Genomic DNA, 26,754 nt, shown 5'->3' on the forward strand with positions numbered 1-26,754 from the left:
GTAGATGTAACTTAGATAAAAACATGTATTAAAATAAAATATCATTCCCTCACTATTAGTGTCATTCCCTCACTTTTTAAGTAGTGAAAATAATTAATTTACTTATTAATTAATTTGAAAAATAAATTAAAAAATTAATAAATTAATTTTTAAATTAATTAATTAATTTATTAAATTAATTATTATAAATTAATTAATTATAAATTAATTATTTAAAAAATTAATTAATTTAAATGTTAAGTATATTTTATAGGATATATACTTTCTTTATAATGCCATTACATATTTCTATTAATATAAAAAGTTTCAGAGCTTTTTATTCAGTTTACTTTTTCAGGATTTTATGAACTGAAAAATGACAGTTTTCGTGAGAATGACCCATATATAGAAAAAGACATGTTCATGTGCATATACATATACTGTGGAAAATATAATTTTATCTTATGTCTTTACATCATAATTCTTTTTTGTTGGTATTAATTATGAAATACTACTGAATATATGTGATATGGACTTGAATTGCCAGGATATGTTTTCCAATTCTGTAATGAAGTCTATTACCTGCTATAAATGTATATATTTAATTAACCCATTAGTGTAACTCATATACTATAGTTTTATATAAATAAATAAATGCATGTACATGCACATATACACATACTAGGGAAAATATAATTTTATGTAATGTCTTTAAATCATAATATATGCATAAATTAAAGTGCTTTCAGAAACACTCAAGTTGAACAAAAATATGCGATATTTTCTCGACATATACAGTTTAACGACTATTAAAGTTAATCCCACGTGCATGTCTTACACGTACAATATTGTATACTATAAAATATATAAACTTGTCTTTATATTATGTTATCTATAGAAAAACATAAATATCAGCCAACTTGATTTGACCTATGTTTAGTATATTTATGTACATTTAATGTACAAAGCAGACCAGTCACAGTTGACATTTGTCAAGTAATATAACTGATAAAGCACTAAGAAAAGAGGTAAAAACTAGTATATCAAAGCATAGAGATACATGGGTCGAAGTGTTAGTGATCAATGGATATTATTCATGTTTATAATAAAAAGACAAGTATTCTATCGATTAGATATTATTAGTTATTCTATCGATTGCATAATAAAAAGACAAGTTAATATTTTTTATAGTATGAAATAGTGTATGTTTAAGACATGTACAAGGAATTAACTTTAGCAATCGTTAAACTGTATACGTCGAGAAAGTATCGCGTATTTTTGTTAAACTTGAGTGCTTCTGAAAACCCTTCGATTTATACATACAAGGGGTGATCAAATGAAAAGGTACGAAACGACACGGTGGGTACCAATGCAGACTTTATTCAAAATATACATCATAGGCCTGAGCACAACGATCTCACTGATGAACAAGCTGCAGGATTCCTTGTTCCCAGAATTCCTGTGGCCGTGATGAGACCAAGTCCTTCACAGCATCCTTGAGTACGTCGTCCGAGTTAAAGCGCTTCCCTTTCAAGCGTTTCTTCAGTGGACAAAACACATGGAAATCGCAGGGCGACATGTCCGGACTGTAGGATGGATGGTCCAACGTCTCCCACTTGAATTGGCCAGCTCCATGTGTGTGACTCTGGAGACGCGTGGACGTGCGTTATCAAGGAGCAGAACCACATCCTCCGTGAGCAGCCCCGGTCTTTTGTTCTTGATGGACCTGCATAGACGTTGGAGTGTCTCACAGTACGCATAATCGTAAATGGTTTTTCTGTGCTCGAGTTTCTGTTTCTCATACGGACTGCCGCATCATTTGGACGCCACTTTTGATATGAGTCTCTGCTCTCTCCTGCGCATGCGGCAGCCCGCGCATGCTTCGATCCCAGTCAGAGACTCCAATTGCATCCCGAGATCTCTCGTTACGTTCTCCCATGGCGGAACATTCAAATATTTAACTGTTACGATTTTACGTCGTTTCGTACCTTTTCATTTGATCACTCCTTGTATATTATAAAGTAAGGACATTAAATAAGTTCATATTTTTCATTGTATAAAATATATTATTATGTGATTCATAATTCGTTAAATGATAAATGTCAAAAAAGAATCGTAATATGTGTCTCAAATTAAATGCTTCGGAAAACACTTTAAATTAGATCTAAAATGTTTTTATTTAATTATGTAATTTTGATTACATAATGACATTAGAAATCTATTGAGTAGCGTTTTCTACAAAACATCATGTTTAAGAGAAAATAAATGGAAAGTCGGTGTAGTAAATCTATTGCATATTAAAATATTACAGACACCCTATTATTGTTGCGTCAAATTCGCTTAGATTAATGGTTGATGTTAATTTTTCAACATTAAATCACAATTTTACTTCGTGACTTTTTTTTCTTTTTCTGATGATTTCTTAGAACGTATTAATTTTTTTCGTTCTATATCGTTTTAACAAATCTGTCACTCATCCTATGGCACATTCATGAAGTTTTAAGATGAACAAACGATAGATGCATAAATATGGCAAAAAATGATTCTAGTCAGGGTTTGCATCAGAATGTGCCTATTGTTACTGATACCTGCGTATAGAATTTGGTTACTTTCTGACTGGGTCAGCTCAGATAAACGATCGATGCGTAAATGTGGTAAATCGATTATTCTAGTCATGTTTTACAGCAGAATGCCATATTGTCACAGTTATACGCTTTTAGAAGTCAGTGACTTGCTGACTGAATCGGCTCAGATAAAAGACGAGATTCCATTAAATTGAGGGAATTTTTTTTTCTTCATATCATTTTGTTGTGTGAAATTTATTTCTCCTAATTGCAATTCCTCTTTACTGATTAATCAGTTAAGTACTAAGCCGAAAATCACTTTTCTGAGTCTAAGATGAAGAAATACAATACTATAAATGCTTTTAAAACTTTTGGAAACATTCGTATTCAGTTATGTATTTCATAAACATGCTTACGAAATGCAAAATGTTAGCTAGTAAAATAAATTTATACACAGCTTCTTGAATAGTGAAATAAGAAGCCTGAAACAGAAAAATTTATCCTTTTAAAAAATAAGGTGTTTTTAAGGTTTGTAAAAATTTAGGTTCCCCTAACATTCATTTAGTTTTGAAATCAATCTCAAATCAAACTCAATGACAGCGCTAATTTTTTTAAGAAGTGAGCCTAGCAGTAAAATATAATTTTGCATATTTTTCAAATAAATTATAAGTCGCTACAGTGTTTTTTTTTAAATTTATTAGTATAGCATGTTCAAACAATGTGAAAAAATGTAATAAAGTAACAATATAAGGAGTTTTTAAGGTTGGCATAAGCGAAAAAAATTTTAGGCAGAAAATTAGGTTATTTTGTATACAAAAACTGCCTTATGAATAAACCTCAATTTCAACCGTATTTACATCTCATAATATCAACTTAATATATAGCTCAGCAATACTTTGAATTAAAATTAGAGGAAATCAAAGGATTAATCTGAAGAATGAATTAAGGAGCTTTATACATCATCGTAAATCCTAAGAGATTGGTTTTTAAGATCCTTTTTTGAAGTTAAATTGAAATAAACCTCAAATGAGCGTGAAAATCCCAAAAAAAACCTAATTAAACTCAAAAACATTGACAATTTTTGTAAGAAGGTGCCGAAATAATTTTAAATACAAATTATAAATCGGTACAGTTTTTTTTTTTTTTTTTTTNTTTTTTTTTTTTTTTTTTTTTTTTTTTTTTTTTTTTTTTTTTTTTTTTTTAGTATAGAATGCCAAACAAAAAACAAGCGATTTATTGAAACGTGTGAAGATTATTTTAAATTAATTTTTTTGTTATCATTAAATATCTTCAATAAAATACTTGTGAATATAAATATTGACATCATTGAACTGTCATAAAGAAGCAAATAAAACAATGTTTTCATATCGTAATTGGATTTCTCCTAACCTACGGGAAAGTACTGAAGCAAATCTTAAGTTATCGCGATTGCCATAAACACGTTTCCGATTCAGTCACGAAATTAATTAAGTTAGCATGCAAATAAATTTAAGCAAATGAGCAACTTTATAATTAATTCTCAGATTACAATTAATTACAATAAAGTTTAAATCATGAAATTAATATCTCGAATATCTTTTATGCAAGGACAAACATTTAAAAAAACTTTTTGAAGGAATTACATATTCTTTATTTTTAAATTTTTTTATAAGATTGAGAAGTGTTTTTTTACTGTTATAACATTCTTAAAGTATTTAAGTAATTAATTTCTCTAGATATTTCAAAACACTTTTTTTAAGAAAGTTTCTGTCCAAAAAACAAGAACGAAAAATAAGCTGAACTCAAGCCTCGTTAATTACTACCTTTTTTTCTTTCTCTTTCTTTCATATTATGTGTCGACTTTTAAAACAGATTAGAATAGAAAAGAGTAATGATTAAATAATTAATCTTATTTCTCACTGTGCATTGAATACGTAATTTTTTTAAAACTTTTTTGCCCATTTTCTCATTTCTGTAAACATTACTTCATTGTCACAAGATTAATGATGATGCTGCAGAGTTATACTCTAACATGAACTAATTAATATGTGTTTCATTTAACCAGCCACCTTTTAAAAAGATTATTTTCAAATTATATTAGCCATCAAGCCAACATTAGAGTATTTTAAAACTTACAATATGACCAAAGTATCTATATTTTTATTTTATTATTCATAGAGTAAAAGAACAGATCATGTTAATGCTTCATGTTTAATTCATACAGTTTTGACTCAAGTGTAAAAGAAAAGTTGTATAATACCAAATATCTAACCGAAGTATCTGTACACTCTTAATGCCTCATCATGAGTGGGGAGGAGTTTTACATGGTTTCATTTTAGTTACTTAGTTCCTTTGGTTGGAAACACTGACGTGGATGTGGACAATCTGGAAAACGCTGCTCTCTCAATTTCATGGGGTTCAACTAATTTTCTTGTACCAAGATAATTGCTCTTTTCAATCACAATTTTAAAATAAGGTCACAAATTGGTGGTTTATTTTCCAACCGAAGAAAAAAAACCTATACAAAAAAACCTTTAAATCTAATACTATACATCTATGAAATAAAGCAAACAGGTACAATTTCATATGTTTAAAAAAAATTTTCATAATGTAAAATTTAACAATGCATCATGTTGTTCACTTTTCTTCCTGAAAAGACTCAAGCAATTTTCTCAGTGGTTCATTATTCCCCTGCCTAGAAGAAAATATTAAATGAGTTTAACGTGACACAGTTTTTGCTTTTCGTGTTGCCCCTCCTCCACTGTATGCCAATGAAACTCTCATTATTATTAAAATGGAGATCGAATTACAAGGACAATTTTGTAGTGTTAAGATGGTTTGATTCATAAAATGAATATACGAGTATTAAATTATCTTAAGAAATAAGTCTATAAATGATCTTAACAAGTAAAGATAATACGGCTATACGCCATTACAAGTAAATATAATACGGCAATACGCCATTAGCATATATGGTACCTACATAAGTAGCAAGTCCAGTTAAAAATATATTATCCGCTGACAAGTATTTATTTATTGCCTTCGAACATTTTCAAAATGTGTATTACACTTTAAAAAAATTCGGATCAAATTCCGGTAAAAAAAACTGGCACCCTTAATACAGCATTCGTACAATTCATTTTACAGTAAAATCTATTTTTACCGTATTTTAATTTATAACATGAATTGCATTTCTAAACTTGCATGAATTGCAAGTTTAGACAGCATTAAATTATCATGTAGCTCTTTAATTTCCCTCTTTCAAACAAAATAAATATACTCCCAGCTTATAAAATATGAAATCTTAAATCTGGCAATATTATCCACAAAGCAAATGTGTTTCTTTTTTGAAAATAAATTATTTCAAGCTGAGGCATTTTCTTAAGAAAAATTTTATAGCAATTATATTTTGTGGGTAGAAAAAATTTGCTTACAAACGAAAACATTATTTATTCGAAAATCTATTTATTCTTAACAGAATAATTATTCGAATCATTTTTTTTAGAACAATAAGTATTTATTTTAAAACCAGAATGTTTTTAAAGCTTTCTCTTTTATAGAATTCAAGCTATGAGATTTTAATAAGAACATCTTTAATATTATGTTCTGAAACAAAATATTTGGTTTACGATTTATCTTATCTTTATGATCTATAGAATAATTAATTTGAGAAAAATATCGAAATACGAATTTAAACTCAGAATATGCATTTTACTTTATTTATGGAATCCTGATAAAAAGTTAAAATCATTTAAGTAATTAAAAAGTAGTTTATTTAATAAATTTATCGATGATTTTAAAGATAAATACTGAAGGCAGATATTTAAATTAAAACTCAATTTTAGGACTTCCATAATATGAAGAAAGTAAATATTTAATAAGTAAACTAAGACAAAAATGTATTTACTTAGTCAAAATATTGACAGTCTGAAAGTAATTATTCGATGATTTTATGGAATAAAATTGAAAAATGACATTAATATTTATTATTATAATTAGTAATGTTGTCTTTGCATTTTCTTACTGTGTATATCCTTGTAAATATCAGTCAATTTAAAATTTTTGTGGAAAAAAACACAATTGATGCAAAATTTATATTTCAAATTAAAAAAGTATACTTTTTTAAATTAAGATAATAATCGTTTAATTTCTTTTAATTCAAGCAAATAAAAGTTATGGAAAAGATTTTTCAGATTTGACTGCTATTTTGGAAAAAAAAAACAACCAACTTTGAAAATTTAGCTTTTTTTAACCATAACTAATTTGAAATTCTCATTAAATTTTAAATTATTCAGATTAATTTTACTCTTTTTCAAAATGGCTGTTAATAACATCTAAGAACATCTACTGTACATTTAAAAAGGGGGAAAAGGAAAATATCGGCACCTTTTTAGGCAATTAAATTTGAGGTGCCAGAATCAGAGTCTTATATAAAAGAATCTTTAATAAAATAAAATTGCACTAAATTCAAATACTTTTTCCAGTGTTCCGTTATTTTTTTTTAAGGAATGAAAAAAAAGTGGAATGGAAAGGAACGATTTGCTATTTTCATAATACAGAAATAAGAATTGTGAAATTAATGTTAATTAAAGTATGTGAGTTCAGTTTTATAAGCAAGATCCTACCTTTGTTTCTGAACACAAATTGGCAATAGAAAAGTAACTAAAGAAACACTTCTCAATAAGGAAAAAAAATATCTATCCGGCAGAGGAAAGGAACAAATAGAAATTAAATTACATAAATTTCCAAACACTGGAAAATAAATGGATACTAGAAATTATTAATTCAATCATTAGAAATTTTCAAAACATGGAATAATTTCCACGTGTCAAGGTTGGTAGGTGGGTAACATTGTTAATTGATTTAACCGGAAGAAAATGTAAGCCTTTTAGTTGAATTCTAACAACACAGGACGATGAAATATCAAAAGATCATTTAATATTGCAATTTCGGAGCATTTTTTTTACGTTCCTTAAGCTGAAATTTAAGTGTACGTTTAGCATACCCAACATACACAAGATCGCGCCTACAAGAAATGGTATAAATACTCCAGCTATTAATATCAGTAATAGATACCTCAGGGTTGGTAAAATTCAGTTTGTTTACATGCGGAGAATCGAATTTAAACTCAATTTTAATCAAAATATCAGCAAACTGGGGACAGACTTTTGGATAATTAAGTAAAACAACCAAATTGCTACAGTTCTAATTAGAAAGTCTGTTAGATTGCGTAATTGATTTTTATTAGATGGAAATTTACGATTAACAGCGATAGATTTAAAGTAAAAGAGAGCTTCATCGAGAAAATTACTCAGAGAACATTTTTTTAGAGACACTGTAAACTAATCTGCTTAAGACAGCTATTTTTTACGGAGATTGAGTGAATAATTTAGAAACAGGAGTAAAACTAAAAACGATTTCCGATAAACAATAGTTGGAAATTAATCACAATGAAGTAAAAATGTATAAGAAAGGTAAACACGTTATTCTCCATTATTTTCTTGTTTAAACATAAATTGATTCTAGCGATTTTTAGAATTCATGTAATGAGAAATAATATTGTGTTACTCCATTTTTTCTTACTATCATTTTGAGTCAAGACACTAGGGGAGGTGCTTGCTTATGGAACTAAATTTTTTATATGCCGACACTGTAAATAAATTTCGATTCTAATTACGGTAAAAAGTTCCGGTACATTTTACTGTAAAATCCATTTTTACCGAAACATGTTGCGGAAAAAAAATCTGATCTATCGTAATTTTTGCAGTAATAATTACCATAAAATCACTGTATAAGTCTAATTTAAAATATTCATGTAAAAATTACGGTATAGTATTTACGTTAAAAATGGATTTTACGGATGAAGCATTCAAAGTGCCGGTATTTCATACTGTAATTTCATTCCGGAATTCTTACAGTGCATTTTCTTACCTTTAATTGAGCTTCATTCACATTGCTTTGGTTTTCTTATAGTATAAAGTACACCTGATTCTCTTATGTGTTATTTTAAATTCAAAAAACGTAAGTTTTGGAACATTCTTTTCAATGCCTCTATTTTTAAATCACTTAACAAGAGATAAAATAATGGTTCTGAAAACGCTGAAAAATTATAATTATTAAATATTGTAATAAGTATTACATTAAATATTGTACTAATATGCATTGGTAGTGCATGAAAATCAAACAAAAATGAAAATCAAATTATGTTTTGACCATTTTTTCAAGAAATATTCAATATATTTAGATATTTCACTTAATCAATAAAATTTTTGTTACATAGCTTCCAAAGATAATTATAAAAACTATAATAAACAGAAATTAAGAAACTAATTCCATGTAAATACGTTATGAAACAAATACTTACTACGATATGTAAAATTAGAAAGAAATAATAATGCCAATCAAAACAAACATGTCATTATATCAAATTAATTCTATATATTTTGCGAAATTTTTTCTTCTTTTGTGAATATTTAAGCTTCAATTCCCGGAAACTGCTTCTGGTATTGAGTTTGACATAAAAAAAACTGCAATCAAAGTATTTCAAAAAAAGCACATGATTGATTGCCTAAAACGTATCACGCAATCTATGATCACAAATGTAAAGGGAGAAAAAAAGATGCAGAAGATTCTGCAACAGTGTTAGATACGTTGCATGATTTGAATTTTGATTTATTAACTTTAGATACCTTCAAAGAATATTACAACAATCTCTTGAAAAGTGAAACTGCAGGTTTTTCTTAGAATTTGTATAATTTCCTTAAGGAAAATAATTATCTAGTTTTACATTATTAAAGTTTATATTAATGTATGCCATTAGTACTGAAAAATTTCGTGCCAAAAAGAGAAAATAGACGTACACTACGCATTAATCTCTCTCTCTCTTTATATATATATATATATANCAAGAAATAGAATGTACTTAACAATTGTTAACGTTTCAACAGCCAACCAGGATCGAGATATCATTCATTATATTCATCAGATATATATTCATTACATTGAAAATAATTATAAAAAACCTAGATTAATTTTGAGAAAAAAAATTCTGTCATTTAAATTCTTCACTTTTTGTCCTGTTCTTAAGATTACTTCTTTTAATAAAGTTATTTATTTTTGCAAGAAATTAATTTCGGTACATTCCTGAAATTAATTATATTACTTAATACTGTTATTTGATGTTGTTTATTTAGGTAAATCTACTTTGTTTATTGCTTAGGTTGAAGCTTATGTGTGATTATAAGTGAGAGTTCGGTTGCATTTGAGTTTAAACTTGGTTGTTTCTTCTACTTCGTTGTTAGTTAGAGTTTTATTACATTAGAGTTTATGCATTTTTATTAATTCGCAGTTTTGTTAAATTGGAGTTTATGATTGAGTGTTAGGGATGGATTGCTCATGTGATTCACATAAACATTTTCGGTTCATACATAAAACTTGTTTGACAGTCAGAGTAATGTAATAAAAGTAATTAGTTTCAACAAAATAAAGTATTTCGTGTCATCAAATGCAGTGTTTTGAAACAATTGAAAACACTGCATTACACTATTTACAAGATTTAGCTGTACGAGCAATATGATATTATTTTTTTTGTGATTCGTAATAGGAATTTAAATAGGAGATCTTTCAGCTCAACAAATCTTTTATACGTAAAGATCAGCACAGTAAAAATGTGTGACAAGCTGCGTAAAATTACGTATTAATCAAAACGTATTTTCTAAGTATCATAAAAAGTAAAAAAAAGTATCACGTTGCAAAATAAACAACATCATCGATGTTAATCAGTGAATTTTTATGTGATTCTGCAATACTATGTTCTCGATAGTTTTAATTACATTATTGCAAAATAACGACAAATAATCGAAATCAATGAACACTTTCGCCTTAATATTTGCATTTGTACAAATTAGAATTTGAAGCATATTTCTATGAAGCATTTTGCTTTCTATTGCAAAAATGCAAGACAAAATTGTCTTCATATCTTCAATGAAGTATGTGTGAAAAAGTTCTTCAATATTTTCCATGACTTGTACTATTTCTCAGAAGTATAACTAAAACATGCATCTAAAATGTGCATAATTAATTAAAAACTAAATGTGCAGCTGATTTTTATAAAAAAAACTGTATAAGGTTACACTTCAAGAAACGAAATATTCTTTATCAGGAGTAATTAATAAATATAAATTTCGTAAAATGAGCACGTCATGAAAATTCTATTTAACATCAAATATTCTTTCTTAAATCCATAGCAATATAAGAAAAATTATACTGACCAATTTTATTTGTCTACTATATTTAAAGTTTTAAAACCAGAAAAAAACATTGACAAAAACAAGTCGTTAACATTTAACAGGTCTTCAAAAATATACAAATTACCTACGTTATTTACTATGAGCTGCTGCATTTCATAGATTTTGATATAGATTGGACAAGTCTGAGGGAAAGAATATTTGGAGGCTCAAAAAAAATCTCCAAAAGTTGTCAAAACTACTAAAGAATAAAATTGGCAGACATACGTTATTTGATATATTTTAACCGATGCTTTAAGACTCAGGAAGTTCACGAAAAAGAACATTTACTTTGACAACCTCAGGATAATGGTACATATAAAGGAGCTTTACGTTTTTTAAAGCTAGAATTCTGAAGTTATTTATGCCAAAAGTAATTTCGACAACGGATAGTTTTACTCTGTTCCAAAATTTCTGAAAATTTCAGACACGGAAAACTTATAAAAATATCTTTGATGGTTTTTATCGTTAACTGTATGACACAATTTTGTCAGAGTTCATTATAGTCTAAAAAATAAACTATTCCATTGGAATAAATAGTTTTCTTATTGAAATAAAGATTTGACAGTCTCTAGAACTTCATTTGACAGAAGTAAATTTGAATAAGCTAACTTAGATCGTTAAGAGAAGTAAAACCATTAAGAATTGATAAAAATATAAATGATTTAACATATTTTATACAGTAGAAGTTAAAATATTATAACTGATAAATGCTACGTAGATTTAAAGAAATCAAATGACATTCAGAAAGTTTCGGAAGTTAACAATAAAAAACGTGTGTTCTAAATCTGAGAACTCATGAAGTTGTAATACATAAAATTTGAATGTTGCTTAATTTAATGATGAATAGTTACATATAGAAAAAAATGAATGTATATTTGCTTAGTTATATGAAAAAACATATTAAAGATAACACTATATTTTAATAATACAGCTCTGTGAAAATAAAATATTATAGTTGTATTAAAAATCACAATTTAAAAGTTGATGAAAGTTATGTTATTTAAATGAGTTTTGAATAAAGCCTACACTAAACTTCGTCGTTGGCTTTTCTTCATCTTTCGTTGTCTTTGCGTTTTTTTAATCTTTCGTTGGCTTTCCTATGCATATTTGTTTGTCAAAACTGTTTTTACTGTCGCTTACACAAATTATAAAAGGATTGAAATCATCAATTCAAATTCTAGTTTATGCCATGCTGTTTACTTTCCGCACAATAACTTTACCTTTTCTCAAATCATTTAATAGTTATTTTCGATACTTTCTTTTACTTTTTAACAATTATTTTATTGTATTGAACTTCATATAAATAAAGCTACGATTCAACTTCCTTGTCAAATTGATACTCTTCCAGATTATATTCTTTCTTTAAATACAAAGGCTTCGGCGCTTGTTTTTTAAAAGGGTTTGCCACTATAGTTTTAAACATTTTTACATTAAAATATTATTTCGAAAATCGGATTTTTAAACAAAGGATCCAGGTTTGAATCACAGCAGTAGCTAGGCTTTTCAATTCTGCTCCCCTGGTACTAAGACCGCAGAACTGACATAAAATATCCTTACCTGAGCTCACATTTTCTTCGTAACTTTCACAGATAAAGCGAGTTCCTATAAGGTAAGAAGCAAATTGTGCTTGCAGACTTTACGGGTTAAAGTTTGTTTTGTATGTTTAAACCCTTTCGTGACTACGAATTTTCTGCGTATCATTTACAGAAAAAAACTTTTTGGTTTGATAAAAAACCATTCTGACAACGGATATTCTTAGTAATTTTTATGGAGAAAACTTGTCCTTATTTTGCGAAATACCATTGCAAATACAGTTCTACTTAGAATATTTTACAGAGAAAAGTTAATTTTATATGTCAAAATACCGGTGCGACTATGGATATTCTTCTTAATTTTTACATAAAAAACTTGTTATGCCATGGTAGAAAACTACTATGATTGCGAATTTTATTCGTAGGTTTTTATGGAGAAAACTTGTTTTTTATTGCAAAAACGGTATTTACCACTGATTTTTTTCGTACCTTTGTTTTATGCCTTAAATTTTATGGATTTTCTTATGAGCCATTACTTTATTCACCAACAGTTTCATAACCCTGCTTGCTGAATTTTCAAATAAAATGTCCATGCAAAAGGCCATGTATCTGTGTATGAATATAAAATGCCTCACTTGAGAAAATTGCCACTTGCATGGCTCGCCTTACAAGAAATAGAATGTACTTAACAATTGTTAACGTTTCAACAGCCAACCAGGATCGAGATACCCTCACTACGTCACTTACAGGTATCCCATTAATAAATGTTGCAGATAAATGCCTTTAAATTAGGGATGATTGAATATTCAGGTAAGCAATATATTTATAACATTCATTACTTTTATGCAGATTCCCTAAAAATGCCTGACTTCATGTGAGTAAACTGGATCATACCACCAGGTTTATACCACCAAATTATACCACTAGATCACACCACGCCGCAAATGAACTCATGTTTGTCAAAATTTATCACAAACACACAGTTTTTTGCAGCTCTTATAACATCCCATGGCCGTCAAAAAGCCACATCCCTTGGTATCCTTATCAAATCTGAACAGTTTTGATTAAATTTTAATAGGGCCAACTATACTGATTGTACCTATATTAGTATATTTGGTACCGGCTGAAATTGCACCAATTACCATATCACAGTAGTACCGATTATCAAAACTAAGCGTCATTGGCGCCAATAGCAGCATGTCGATTTATTACGTCTTTCCCAAGCGAATTAGTGTTATTTCTCCATTATTTTTGCTTTAGAGTACGTAGATTTTTTTTTAATTTCAATTATTAACCATTACCTAATTTAATTAAGCATAACGTCTTTGACGATTTTTAGCTTTTCCTCAATGAATTAGAACTATTTCTCCATTAATGTTGCTTTTTAGATTTTAAAACATAGCTTATCTTTTAACTTCAATTCGTAACTATTACCAAAATTAATTAAACATCATTGATTTCAATATTTGTTTGGTGAAATGTCCATTTCTTCTATGCACCGTTTATCGATTATTTTTGCATTTTATTAAATAACTTATTTTTTCAATTAGTGCATATTATTGATATTATTAGTGTGGCGTCAATAGTGAGGCAATTTTAAACGATTCGTACAAGCGAATTAAAATATTTCTCCATTACTTTTTTTGTTTTTTGCACTTTATTTATTCTTTTAAATACCATTGACTTTGATTTATTAAGTTTTATTAAAATACCTTTTAAAGCATAATTATAAACAAAATTATGCTTTAGAACAATCAAAGCGTGTTTTTAGATAGTTTCAGAAACACTAAACTTTCTGGCGTAGTCTACGTATGCAATTACATTCATGTTCATCATTCAGTTGATCTAACGTAACAAATAAAAAAAATGAATTAAGTATTGAGGAATGCACAATAAACTTCTTTTAAATGAGAGCTATTAGAGAGATAACATCATTAATGTTATCTTTAAAATGTATTAAAATACGTAATCATATGCTGTTTCTTATCACTGGCTGATTTTAGACCAATTAAAGAATTTCCTTTTTGCAAAGTTTCCCTCAAACGTTCAAATTATTATTTTCGAGCGATCTTAGGATCGGGAACACGAACTCTGTTTAAACTTCAGAATGCTAGCATAAACGATTCTGGTGTTATAAGAGAGACTCGCAGACAGACACATCGATAAAATCTTCATTTTATTATTAAAGCCAACTTAATATGAGGGGTCTGCAATCTTTTCATGCAGTTCTAATAACTGAAGAAAAAAAAATTCTTTTTTTTTCAAGTTACAATATTAATTTCAATTTATAAATTTTTGTTTCGTATATTGACTTGTATATTCGACTATAAGAATCATACTCGACTATATTTTGTTCCGTATCGACTATATCGACTATATTTTGTTCCGTATATTGATTCCGTATATTCCGTATTTATAAGTTATTGTTCCGTATATTGATTAATATGGAACAATTACAAATAATCTCAGTATTTACTTACATATTGCAAGTGAAACAATTTGAAAAAAAAATACATATGTAAAACTCACTCACATGTAAGAAGCCTCTGAGAATGAATAAAGTATATTTACCTAGCACAAAAAAGAATAAATAGCAGTTAAATTTGAAAAAAAAATATTTCTGTAGAAAATATTTATGAACTCAAATATGCTTCTAAATATTTGAATGTATTACCGAAAGTACATGAATGCAAAATTATAATAAAACTAAACACATAACTTATCATTTTTGTCAATTTTGAAGATTAAGTGTTAAATAGCTCAATCTGTTCTATTTTGATTCTTAACTCATCCTTGAAAGATCCGTAAATAGTTGCTTCAAATGTTCGCTGTAATCCAAATCCTTTAACCCTTTTGCAATGTTAGGCGTGATAGTGGAAGTAATCCTAGTTGTAAGCTTCTTTACAGAATAAGGGGAACAGTAATACTTACAAATACGTGATCTGATTTTATATCCCTTTTTAGTTACATATAGTTAGTAGGGAAAAAAAGCTTAAATCATTTGAGATTATTTATTTTTTAAACTTCAAACTCAGCTGAAAGTGAGCAAAATATTACAATAAAATTTAAAGTACATGTTGAAAGATTTAAGCGTGAGTAAGATCGATATTTTTATCTAAGTTATTTTTTTAAAAACTCCTGAAACTTCAATACATAAAGTATTATCTGGATATCTCTGGCTAAATTATTAACTACGAAACGGTTATTGTTGTTGTTGTTTCTAATGCAACTTGTCACACGGGCAAGTCTGATTGGTGAAACCGAGCAAATTTAAGGCAGAGTGTGCGTTTCTTGTTTTTGAGTGGTGCCATCTATGGCCAAGAATTAGACTTCTGCCCCACCATACGCCACACCCGTTTATAGGGCGGGCGGATCCACTCATACATTCACTCATTCATCCACAGATCGTAATTTTGACCTGAATCAGAGAACGATCGATCTCCATTCCAGTACCCCCAGAGGTATTGATTTGTTATGGTAATATGGAGGACTTTTGCGACTCGACAGATTTAACGTGCATCAGACACTTTACTATACGGGGAGTCTACGGCCGGCGGGGTTTGAACCCACAAACTCTCTGACATGGTTTCAGCGCCCTACCAACCAGGCTATCCCGGTCCACGGAAAGGTTATAGCATCACTTCGTGGATGAAAGTTGAAATTAAAAAATATGACTGAGTTGTTGCATTCATTATAATTAGAGTTTTAATATTATAGTATTTATATTTGTTACCATTTCCAAAAGATTCTGGAAAAATGTGTTGCACTTTAAAAAAATTCCGGATCAAACAAAGGTATTAAATACTGGTACTTCAAATGCATCATATATAAAATCCATTTTTACCATAAAATATGTACATTACCGTGAATTTTACAATTATTACTTAATTAGAGTGATATTACGGTAATTATTTCTATAAAAATTACAGTATATCAGATTTTTTGTTCCGTAACATGTTTCAGTAAAAATGGATTTCACCGTAAAAAGTACCGACACAATGAGTGCCGGTACTTTTTACCGTACTTTGATCTGGAATCTTTTACTATGCGTATTTATTTAAAAACCACTGTTATTAGAAATAGCAGAGAAAAGATAATTTTTATTGCTGAGACTTTTCTTTGTCTATTTAAAATCTGTCGTATTCAGAGGAGCATTCATTTTTTTGTCTTAAATATAGAAAATAATTTTCTTTATAATACTGAGTAAAAAATTCCCAAATCAAATTTTGGTTAAAAGTACTGTCAACCTCACGCAGCATCTGAAAAATCCATTTATACCTTAAAATGTCATACTTCGACATTAATTTAATTACAATTCAACAACAAATATTATAGTAAAAATAACTGTATATCAGATTTTTCCGAAGTTTTGCAATAAAAATGGATTTTACTGTAAAATGACTGGTATCCCTACAGCTGGTATTTTTTACCGTAATTTTATAGGGAAGTTTTGACAGTGTAATAATGTTGATTTAGAGACTTAATGTTCTTTAGAGACTTTATTTAATTCATTCTCCATTTGGAAATTTTAGAAATATACAAGTAAATGTAAGCTAATAGTTGGAATGAATAACTTTTAAAACAGATTTTTGAAAAAGGTTTTCAGAATTTTCTCTAAAAAGGTCAACATTTCTACTTTCATTCTCGAAATGGCATTTCACTTTGATCCGCAGTATTCTTTGAACATTTTCAGCATTTCCTTTAAACTTTATCATAAATTTAAGCGAATGTATTCCATATTTAAAATTCATTTCCAGAATTTCCTCGAATATTACATTTTGAAGTACTAAATAGCTGTCAGCTTTTGAACTCTGAATCTTTCTGTCAACGCATTTTTTTTAATTTTTTTTTTTATTTTCAATTTAATTGTTTAATTTCATGAAATGTGAGAGAAATCGAAGATTTCTCTCAATTACATAGTATTAGATTAATAGTTTTTAAATAAATTATAACTAACTCTAAAGCAAACTTACTTAAAAAACTAAGAAATTTTTCACTAACTCTTGGAAGAAGAAATTAAATCTTATTATATTCAAATTTTTATAAAAACCTTTGTTTGAGAAGCTATCCCGTAATTGAATTTTATTTGGTTCTTTCATTCTTACAGGTAATCTATGCAATAAAAGTTAATAAATAAAGAATAAAACATTGTTCTTATTGGGATGTTGCTTATTACTTAAGAATTCTTGTGTGACAAGGTAATTTTATTTCCATTATAAATTACAATTTTATTAGGCTTTAAAGGTCATTGAAACTATATAAATGTTTTTCAGTAATCAACAGATTTTCAAATATTGCTCAGAAAAAATCTGGTAGAATTACCGTACTGTACGGTAAGGCATTTCTGGTAAGAAAAGACATAATTCTGGTAAGCACAACAAAAATATTCGGTATTTTGAACCATTCATTTGATAATTTTTTTGATTGATATGGTAATGGTTTACCGGAAGCTCTGGTAAACACATTGCTGGCTATCACACATTTAGTAAAAATTACATGACCTGAAGTTAAATTTAAACGAATAAATTGTTTTCATTCCATGTTCAAAGATATCATGATAAAATTAGCAAATTTTTACTATATTTAGCAAATTTTGTCAGATATTGTACCATAATTTATGGTTATTTTGATTGAAATCATTACATAGAAGCTTAAGCGAAAATTACCAAGCGTTTCGATGTTCCCATTAAGCATGTAACATGGAAAATTTTGGACGTGTTCTGGTAATTTTAACAATACTTGCGTAGAACTTGCGTAGAACTTAAATTTAGTTGTTCGAGAGCCAAACCTAATCTATACTTATTAATGCGAACGATATTTCACGTTAAAAAATCTGGCACAAAAATGCACTTTCAATGAGTAAGCCTACTTTTTGATGGACAGATTAGATTTTTTGTACCTCAAAATCTAGAGAACATTTGCAATCTGTAAAATATAGTCTAATTATTTTAAGCTGCAAAAACTTTAGGACCCCTTAATATAGTTATAGTGGTTGTTGATAGGCTATGCCCCACTCGAGAAGTGTGTGTACCAAAAAAAATACTTAATTACTGTAAATTTTGATTACCATGAGTTTTATTTGAGCAACAACCTATGACACTGAATACAGTAAATCTTTGTTATGATGTAATGAACTTAAAAAACGAGGCTTGCTCAATCTATATTAAGTTCACCAAAAAAGACAATTAATAATAATAATACATAAGAAATGGAACAGTTTTAAAAGAAATCTATAATTTAAATAATTTTTTTCTTCTTCAAAAACCTGGAAAACTTTAGATTTTTCTTAAAGTTTTCTAAATAACCGAAAATAAATTTAGAAAGAATTGAATTGCAAAAAAATAGGTGGAAAAGAAGGGAGAATATTTGAATAAAAATCATTACTTCCGAATCTCCTAGGTAAGAGTAATTTAACGCACTTCCTATTTTATTTCACTTTATCCATTTGATGTATAATATCCATTTCGCCTGAAGTAAAACTAAATGACACGGAATTTAGATTCTTTTCCTTACCCAAAACTGCTTCACTAAGTCAGTTTTATCCATACCACATGATTCAGATATTTTTTCTTAAGAAATCTTTAACTCAAGCGCAAATGGGAATACTTTTTTTTACTTAAAATTGTGAACAGTGAACAAATTTAATGAAAAATGAAAAATATACACCCTAAAAAATTTTTCCAAGTACCGGATTTTTATTCTATAAGAGCGCGAAATCTGACAAAAATGCACTATTTCAGTAATAAATATTTTATATTATCTCCCGAAAAGCAATCTGACAATCAGGCGGAAAAACTAAATTCTAAGAAAAGCAAATTTAAATGTCCCGAAATTCCCTTTAATTCATAAAATAAAAAAATACTGCCTTTCATAAATAGTTATTTACTCCCCCTAAAAATTTTAAACTTAAAAAGTACATTTACTATTACTTTATGTTGGAAAAAAAATTTAAATCGCGTTTGACAGGAATACTTTTTGTATTCATAATTCCACCCCAATCAATACTTCTTCATTAGTATTGCAGTCATCTTCTAAATTATAATCGTCTTAGATTTTCTATTGTAAACGCGAGGATATGAATCGTTTCTTCTCGTCATGCCCACGTTACCATTAGGAACCGGTTTTGTCGGAACCGTTTTTTCCCACGTGCATTTGAACTTTCAGGAAGAACTGGTTGTCTTCGTCATTAATGTGTCAAAACTTAGTTAACAAATGCCAAAACAAATGCCACAGTTGGCGATATTGGCGTCATTCTGGTAAAAAATAGGGGTAAGCAGTTTTTCTCTACTGATATTCAAGTGTACTAACCATGGATAAACTAAGTTATAGATATGGTCGGAAGTATGAATAGGAATTCGGAACTATAAAAAAAATCGAAGTAAATTCTGAAAGTATAGATTTGACAATTTGTGAAGTGTATCTTTAACAGGAATTACGTAAACGAGATTTTTTATTTAGTAAAAGTTGCGAAATAAATTAAATAAAAAAAGAACAATCAGAAATTTTCTAACAGAATTTCAACTTAGATGGGGCAGAGATACATCTAACTAAAATATGCAAACTCATTAGTAAAATCTCACAATGAAATACAAAAACTTTTAACCCAGAATAAGCAATATTTTTTATGTTTAGGCTGGTTTGGATTTATAAACTTCAAAATAAGGATTAGGCAATCTGCAAAAGGAATCATTTATTTAAATAATGAATATCAATTACTCATACCTTAAATTGCAAAGTAAATAAAAACAAACACACTCTAAGTAACTATAAGGAACAAATTTTCACTTAAAGGAGCCAGAGAAAAGCCTACGTAAGTTCATTACTGATTTTCTTAGCTATTACTCGCATTGAAATGAAGATGTGTACTAACCCTGGGAAAAAAGCTATATGCTTTGTTTGATTAAAATATTCCTATAGAAAAATACTTAGGAAATGGAGGCAATAGCCCTCTAAGATTATTTTCGTTCAACCGTTATCTGTATATTTAGTTTAAATATAACAATCTGTTTAGTTCAAGTGTTATTTTGCAATACCGCCAAACTATAACTCTTGCCCTCAATATTTGCCCCACTGTGGATTGATCGCAAAGACGCGGTTCCCAGTAGAATACCGAAGTCAAGAATCACTGGCTACGGTCTGGGTGCGGGTAGGTGATCACTTTGATCAGCCTGGCGTAGGGATCTATGGTGCGCTGTATCGGTCCTCGTTAAAGTGTTCTACCTTAAGGTGCTCGACTTCGTGTGTAGGTCGTTTGGCTAACAAAACAGGGCAGCAGTCACCTCTGCAGATTATCAAAACTGCGACGGCAGGTCCTCGGATCATCCTCAGGGATGTTTCTCAGACCACCGCCAATAGCCCATTGTGCATCTCTAGTGCAACGTTAATAAAATACCTACTTACCTACCTACCTGGCCTCAATATTTAATCCAATTCATTATGAAATTTATTCAAATAACGTTCATTTCTTAAGTAGAATAACAACTGATTAAAAAAGGGCATGTTTTTTTTTAATTTTATATATACACCGAAGAGCAATTACATCATGACCCCCCTGATAATAGCCAGTAGGACCACCTTTAGCCCTCTAAACTGCTAGCACTCGCCGTGGCATTGATTCCACAAGGTGCTGATAGGTAGTTTGAGGTATCTGGCACCAAGCGCTCACCAACTGGTCCTGCAATTCCCTCACATTGCGAGGGGGTGGCGTGGTAGCATGAATTTGATTTTCCAAGTAGGACCACAAATGTTCTATTGGATTAAGGTCAGGCGAATTTGGGGGTCAAGACATGACTTTAAAGTCACTGGAATGTTCCTCAACAATTCGACCCTTATGACATGGTGCATTATCCTGTTGGTAAACACCATCCCCCGCAGGAAAAACTGTTGCCATGAATGGGTGAACCTGGTCTGCAACTATGAAGTAGCTTACAGACGTCTGGGCTTTTTCTATGAGGATTATGGGACCTAATGTGCCCCATGAAAACATTGTTCCTGGGCGAGAAAGCATGAAAACCTGGGCGAGCCCATTGTTATAGATGGAGAGTGGTCATAATGTAATAGCTCTTCGGTGTATAACTTTCCGCAACGCGTTCTTGAGCGACTATGAAATCCAAAATACGAAGAGTAAGTAAGAAATGTGCTGAATAATTTTCGATCATATTTTGATGTTCTTAGTTTGGCAGAGATTTCTCAATTGTAAGAAACTAATGTCAAGAATGAAATAAAATCATTGCCACCATGCTAAAAGATTTATGGAAAAAAGCTTCTTTGAAGTTAAAATAATTTATTTTTCTGTGGATTTTTATAAGATAAGCGTAAGTAAAGTAATTAAAAGGGCTTAAATCACAAGAAATTATCTTCTAACTATTATTTCTCTTTATCTCAGATGATGAACACTAATTCTAAAACTTGCGTCATTTAAAAAATAAATAAGAAAGAAACTTCTCTTAATTAGGACTCATTTTTTAAAAAAAATTATTCACTTAGAAATGGGGAATAGTAATTTAATATTATTTACGAACCTCTTTTTAAAAAATCTCTTAGCAAAAATGAGACTCAAATAACAAAGTGGCCATTTAAGCCCTTAATTGCTAATTACGCGGTGTTAACTTTATGAGAAGAATGAGAGAAACTATATTTAAGTTATAAATTCGAAATATCTGAATGCAAAAAAAAATATATATATATAATTAGATATTTAAACAAAACCTTAAAGTTTTCTTTCACTCCTTTAAAACGAATAAGAATATCTTCTCCACCATTAAAGTGGTTATGATATCTTTTTTCCGAAGTTATAACTTCAGTTTAAAGAAATAAAATAGTTTGTTGAATTTTACATTTGAACCTTTTTTTTTTGCAAATAATTTTCTTTTGAGAACTTAAATGTTACATGAATTACGCCATGTCATTTTTAAAATATATTTTTGGAAAAAAGATTCAGAAAATTATATTATTAATGTAAGACTCAAAATATTTTCATCTTCTTATGTATTTTAAAATTATTTTTACTGCTGATTACAAAATGGGAAAATTTTAAATAGATCGCAAAAACAAATCGTTATACACTTGGGTATAAAATAAAAATCTTCAATCGAATATTTAAATTTTCCAAATATTTTTTTAGCTGATTTGACATATATTTAAATTTATAACATTGGCAAAACAATTTCAATAAGGTTGATATTCATCACAAACATAATTGCAATTCTCATAAATTGTTATTAATGACGCATCTTATTTTAATTATTTTTTTTATGAAATAAAACCACAGCACAAAAATTACTTTTGTTTTGCCCTACTAAAAAATACAGCACTGAATTTTCCCTTAGTATAATACCGGAATTTTTTTACCTTTCCGGTGACTTTACATTTATAATAGATTTATCAAAATGAAGAAAAACACGTTAATAATTACGAAAATAAAAGTTTTCAATACATATTTTTATTCATCCGTACTATGTAAAATTTCCATCAAATTGTAATATTCTTGATGAATTGTCATCCAATATAGGATTTAATTTAATAGATTCAACCCTTAATAGTTTGAGAATCAACAGAAGAGATGGGCGTTTTACATGCTCTTCAAAATACTTTTTTAAGTTGCACCAAATCCACAAGTCTTGAATATGCGTGTTTTTTCTAACCTAATGTAGGAAACGGAAGATAAATAAAAAATAAATGTGAGCCATAAATTCCGAATGAAACTCATTTTTCATGAGCTGTAAGCTGGCAAAATACATAGATTTTATCTTTGAAATCGTTAGAAAAATCTGTATTAATCGCAATAATGTATAATGCTAAACGGATGAAAAAATTTTTTACTGTGCGATGCGACGATGAGGAATAAATCTGGATAACGTATACTATACAAAATGTTATGCTATTAAATGTTAGAATTTCATGTCAGAAAGGTTAATTATAATGATTTGAATGGTTTATCTTAAATATGCGAACAAGTTTAAGCCTACGATTAATTTATTTAAAAATATGGAACTACTTATTTTATCTGTATAAACATACCCTTTATCTATATCAGTAAAAATTCAATCATCAGAATATGGGAGGAAAACATAATATCGAAATACGAACGCAATTGGTTAGCCATAATAGAGGTCAAAGTTTTGGATTACTTAATAACAACTTTGTTTTTAACTTATCTTGTATCGGAAACTTTGAAAGGGAAACAACACATCTGTGTCCACAATAATGATTTTTTTATCGAAATATAAGGAAAAAGGAAAATTCAAATATGCTATTTTTCTTCAAACTGTTGTAACTCAGAAGCTATATAACCAATTTCATTCAAAGTTTGCACTTTGACTTTTAAAGTGCACTGCTTAAAATGATTTTAAGATGTATGTTATTTCCTATAAATTCAAACTTTTCAATATTTTTCGCACATCACTTCATAAAATAATAAGAAATTACTAATGATTTCGTTACATGGCAATGCCTTTAGATAAATAAGCCTTAAAAATATGATCCCAATCTTTTTAATTCGCTTAAAATTACACGTGATGTAACAGAATATGAAAAAAAAGCAAAATTTAGTTAACTATCAAATTTTCCAACGCTCTCTTGACTAAACTGTTAGAATCATATTTCTGGACTTACTTATTCTCTCACCCTGTATTTCTGTTGACAGAATTTCAAAATTGTATAAAAAAAATGGTATATTTATCCTGTGAAAATACATTTTTTGCATTGTTTTTCATAACTTAGCAATATTAATTAACAATAACAGTTGGCATTAATTATTTAGCATATTTAAGGTTAATATTTTGAGTCATTAATCTTTAAACTTTGTAACATTTGGTACAAGATAGTTCAGTATATTACAAATATAATTCACTAGTGTAATATTTATTCACTATAGTAATATAATTCATTATTTGTATATCTAGTAAAAAATATTTCAGTACTTTTCTATTCTTTTACGTTCTCAACCTAATCACCAACGCAAAATGTTCCGAAGTCCCATACTCTCCATTACATGCAATTGTTAAGCAATAAACTTCTTGAATCTAGATTTTCAGAGACTCAAAAAATTAGATTATCGAAAAGTAGCATGAAATTATAGTTTTCTAAAGAAATCCAATACTTCCTTTTTTTAAGACTGTCTACTCGAATTGCTTTGTTACATTTAAATAAAAGAAGTGACATTAAAAGAATCTAAGAAACGAAAAAGGAACTTTATTGGTTATACTAAAATTAGAATCTGGTTCCAAATTTTTTATAGGAATAATGAACTTTAGATGTAAAAAGTTGAGATCAAAATCAATATTGTTAGACTCTTGCAATCTCAAAATCACATATTTTACTTCTGTGTTTCCTTTTTCGTGTCAATGTTAATCAAGTGTGTTCAGCTTCTCATTATTTTTAAATCAAAGATATCTAAATCCTTTCTATGAAAATATTTTTTTTTATTGATTTACTCATTTGGCAAGCCAAAAGAAGATAATTTTTCGATAGTTTTTGATCATCGGCATGTTGACTTTAAGAAATTTACTTTTAAGTATGTTTGAACAAATGTGAAAATTGGATGTCTTTTGAAATATTTTTCTTTTAACATTTCCGTTTTATTTTTAAAAAAGTAAAAGATTTGAAACTTGATTAAAGCTTACATTTATAGGCAAATTAGGGATTATATTATTGATAGTATCCAATTTCAATTAAGTATCGGGAGTTCAGCTTTAGAAATAAATGCTAGATAAAATTCTTATCCAATTCTTCTAACCTCCAAAATTTAATAAGAAAAATAAGATGAACAAACCATATCGACTATAAGACCCCAGTCTCACTACTGATATATTTTTTACATATTTTGAAAGCATTTATTTTATTACTAATATTTTTTTTAACATATTTTTTTCAAATATGTTTTTTTTACAAAAAAATAGATAAAAAAATTTGATTTTGTTTATCAACATAATCTCCTTTATGAGCGATTTATTCATTCCAATATTTTGATGTCATTCTTTTAGAACAAATTCTCGAGATCTGCAAGTAAACTTTTTATCTCCAATATGACCTCGTAATTTGTATATTTTTCCCTAGATAGAAAAAAAAACCATTTTTGTTTGTCACAGTCCAAAAGGCCATATCTGGATATACAGTGGGTTGGTTAGTAATTAAAAGACTAATTCGTGCAGTTTCGCCGTCGTAACCTTCGACCCAGAGCAAACTGCATACTGTTGTTTTTGTTTTACTGAGAGTAAAAGCGTAAACTATTAGGAAAAATAAATATTTTTTATGTATTTTTCACTATCTTCTAAGCACTGCTTTTGTAACATCTCCAAGGTGATTCATATTAGCAACTTTTTTTTTTTGGTCACTTGAAACAATTTAGTGGATTTTCTTAAAACTAAAGTAAGTACTAAGTAAAGTACTAAGATCTAATAACCATTTTTGAGCTTCACAGTTGTTCAACAGAACTGCGGGCACATGGAGCCACATTGTTAAAATTGTTGTGTAATGTCTCTTCAAATTTGACTGTGAACTACTCAAAAAATTGGGTAAAAGGAACACTTAATTTTCAATTAATCACAAATTGAGCTTTTATATAAAATTTAAAGAGTGTAGTTAGTATCTAAATACCCAGAGAGGGAAAAGATTTAACTTAGTGGAAAAAAGATTCACTCAATAAATGAACTATTTTTTTCTTCTTCTTTTTTGGCTTCTAAAAGCACAAACATCAACACCCAAAGATTTTGTGAACAGTTTGCATCCAGTAAGATTTAGAGAGAGCTATCGCTGCCGCTACACAATGTCTACTGAAACAAAAGTTTGCCGTTAAATATGCATGCAGCTCTTTAGTTGTGTAGTAAGGCTAATTACATTTTAGTTTTTAATTATAGATGAACAGTTTTAAATTATTTTATAATACTTACCGTCTATCTGTTTCGGTATTGTTGAGCCTAATTTAAATTCATATTCTCTGTACTACGCGTATGTTTGGTTTACAAACTAATATTATTTTTAAAAAAAACATTGTATATATATATCCTAAACAGACGATTCTTGCTTCATACTGTATCACAAAAGTCACTTTACTGATTCTTATGTACTTTACTGATTCTCTGCTTACTGCACTGAAATTTTTAATGTATTACTGTTTTTATAGATTTTAGTGTTACTAATTAAAGTATGGTGGAAGCTACTTTTTTTTCTTTAATATGGACTGGGGAAATATCATATTTCGGAGGAAAAAAATTATTGACATTTTTAATAGTTAATGATATTTTTAATAAGTTTGACGTGAAACTAGATTTCAGAGATTCTCTGTTATTAAAAAAAAGTTAAAAATTCACAAAGCGCCCGCGCTATTCCTTCTTTAAAGTATACTGTGGAAATAACATGCTTTGGTAAAAAATAAATCTCATTTGAAGACATTTATTGAGCACTTTTGGACAA

At 28.6% G+C, this 26,754-nt stretch overlaps 1 long non-coding RNA gene across 6 annotated transcripts in view; it reads right to left on the reverse strand.

Moving 5' to 3' along the window:
• The window catches only part of LOC122269938 (uncharacterized), a 175,249-nt gene that overhangs the window by 34,037 nt on the left and 114,458 nt on the right, over positions 1-26,754 (reverse strand). The window contains exon 4 of one of the 6 annotated variants that reach the window (XR_006225499.2): positions 25,950-26,114. The exons of the other annotated variants lie outside the window; for them this stretch is intronic. This is a non-coding gene — a long non-coding RNA (uncharacterized lncRNA). Of the gene's footprint in view, positions 1-25,949; positions 26,115-26,754 lie in introns of those variants that run through there. 6 annotated transcript variants of the gene reach the window in all.

The sequence above is a fragment of the Parasteatoda tepidariorum genome, chromosome 3, assembly GCF_043381705.1.
Source record: "Parasteatoda tepidariorum isolate YZ-2023 chromosome 3, CAS_Ptep_4.0, whole genome shotgun sequence".
NCBI lineage: Eukaryota > Metazoa > Arthropoda > Arachnida > Araneae > Theridiidae > Parasteatoda > Parasteatoda tepidariorum.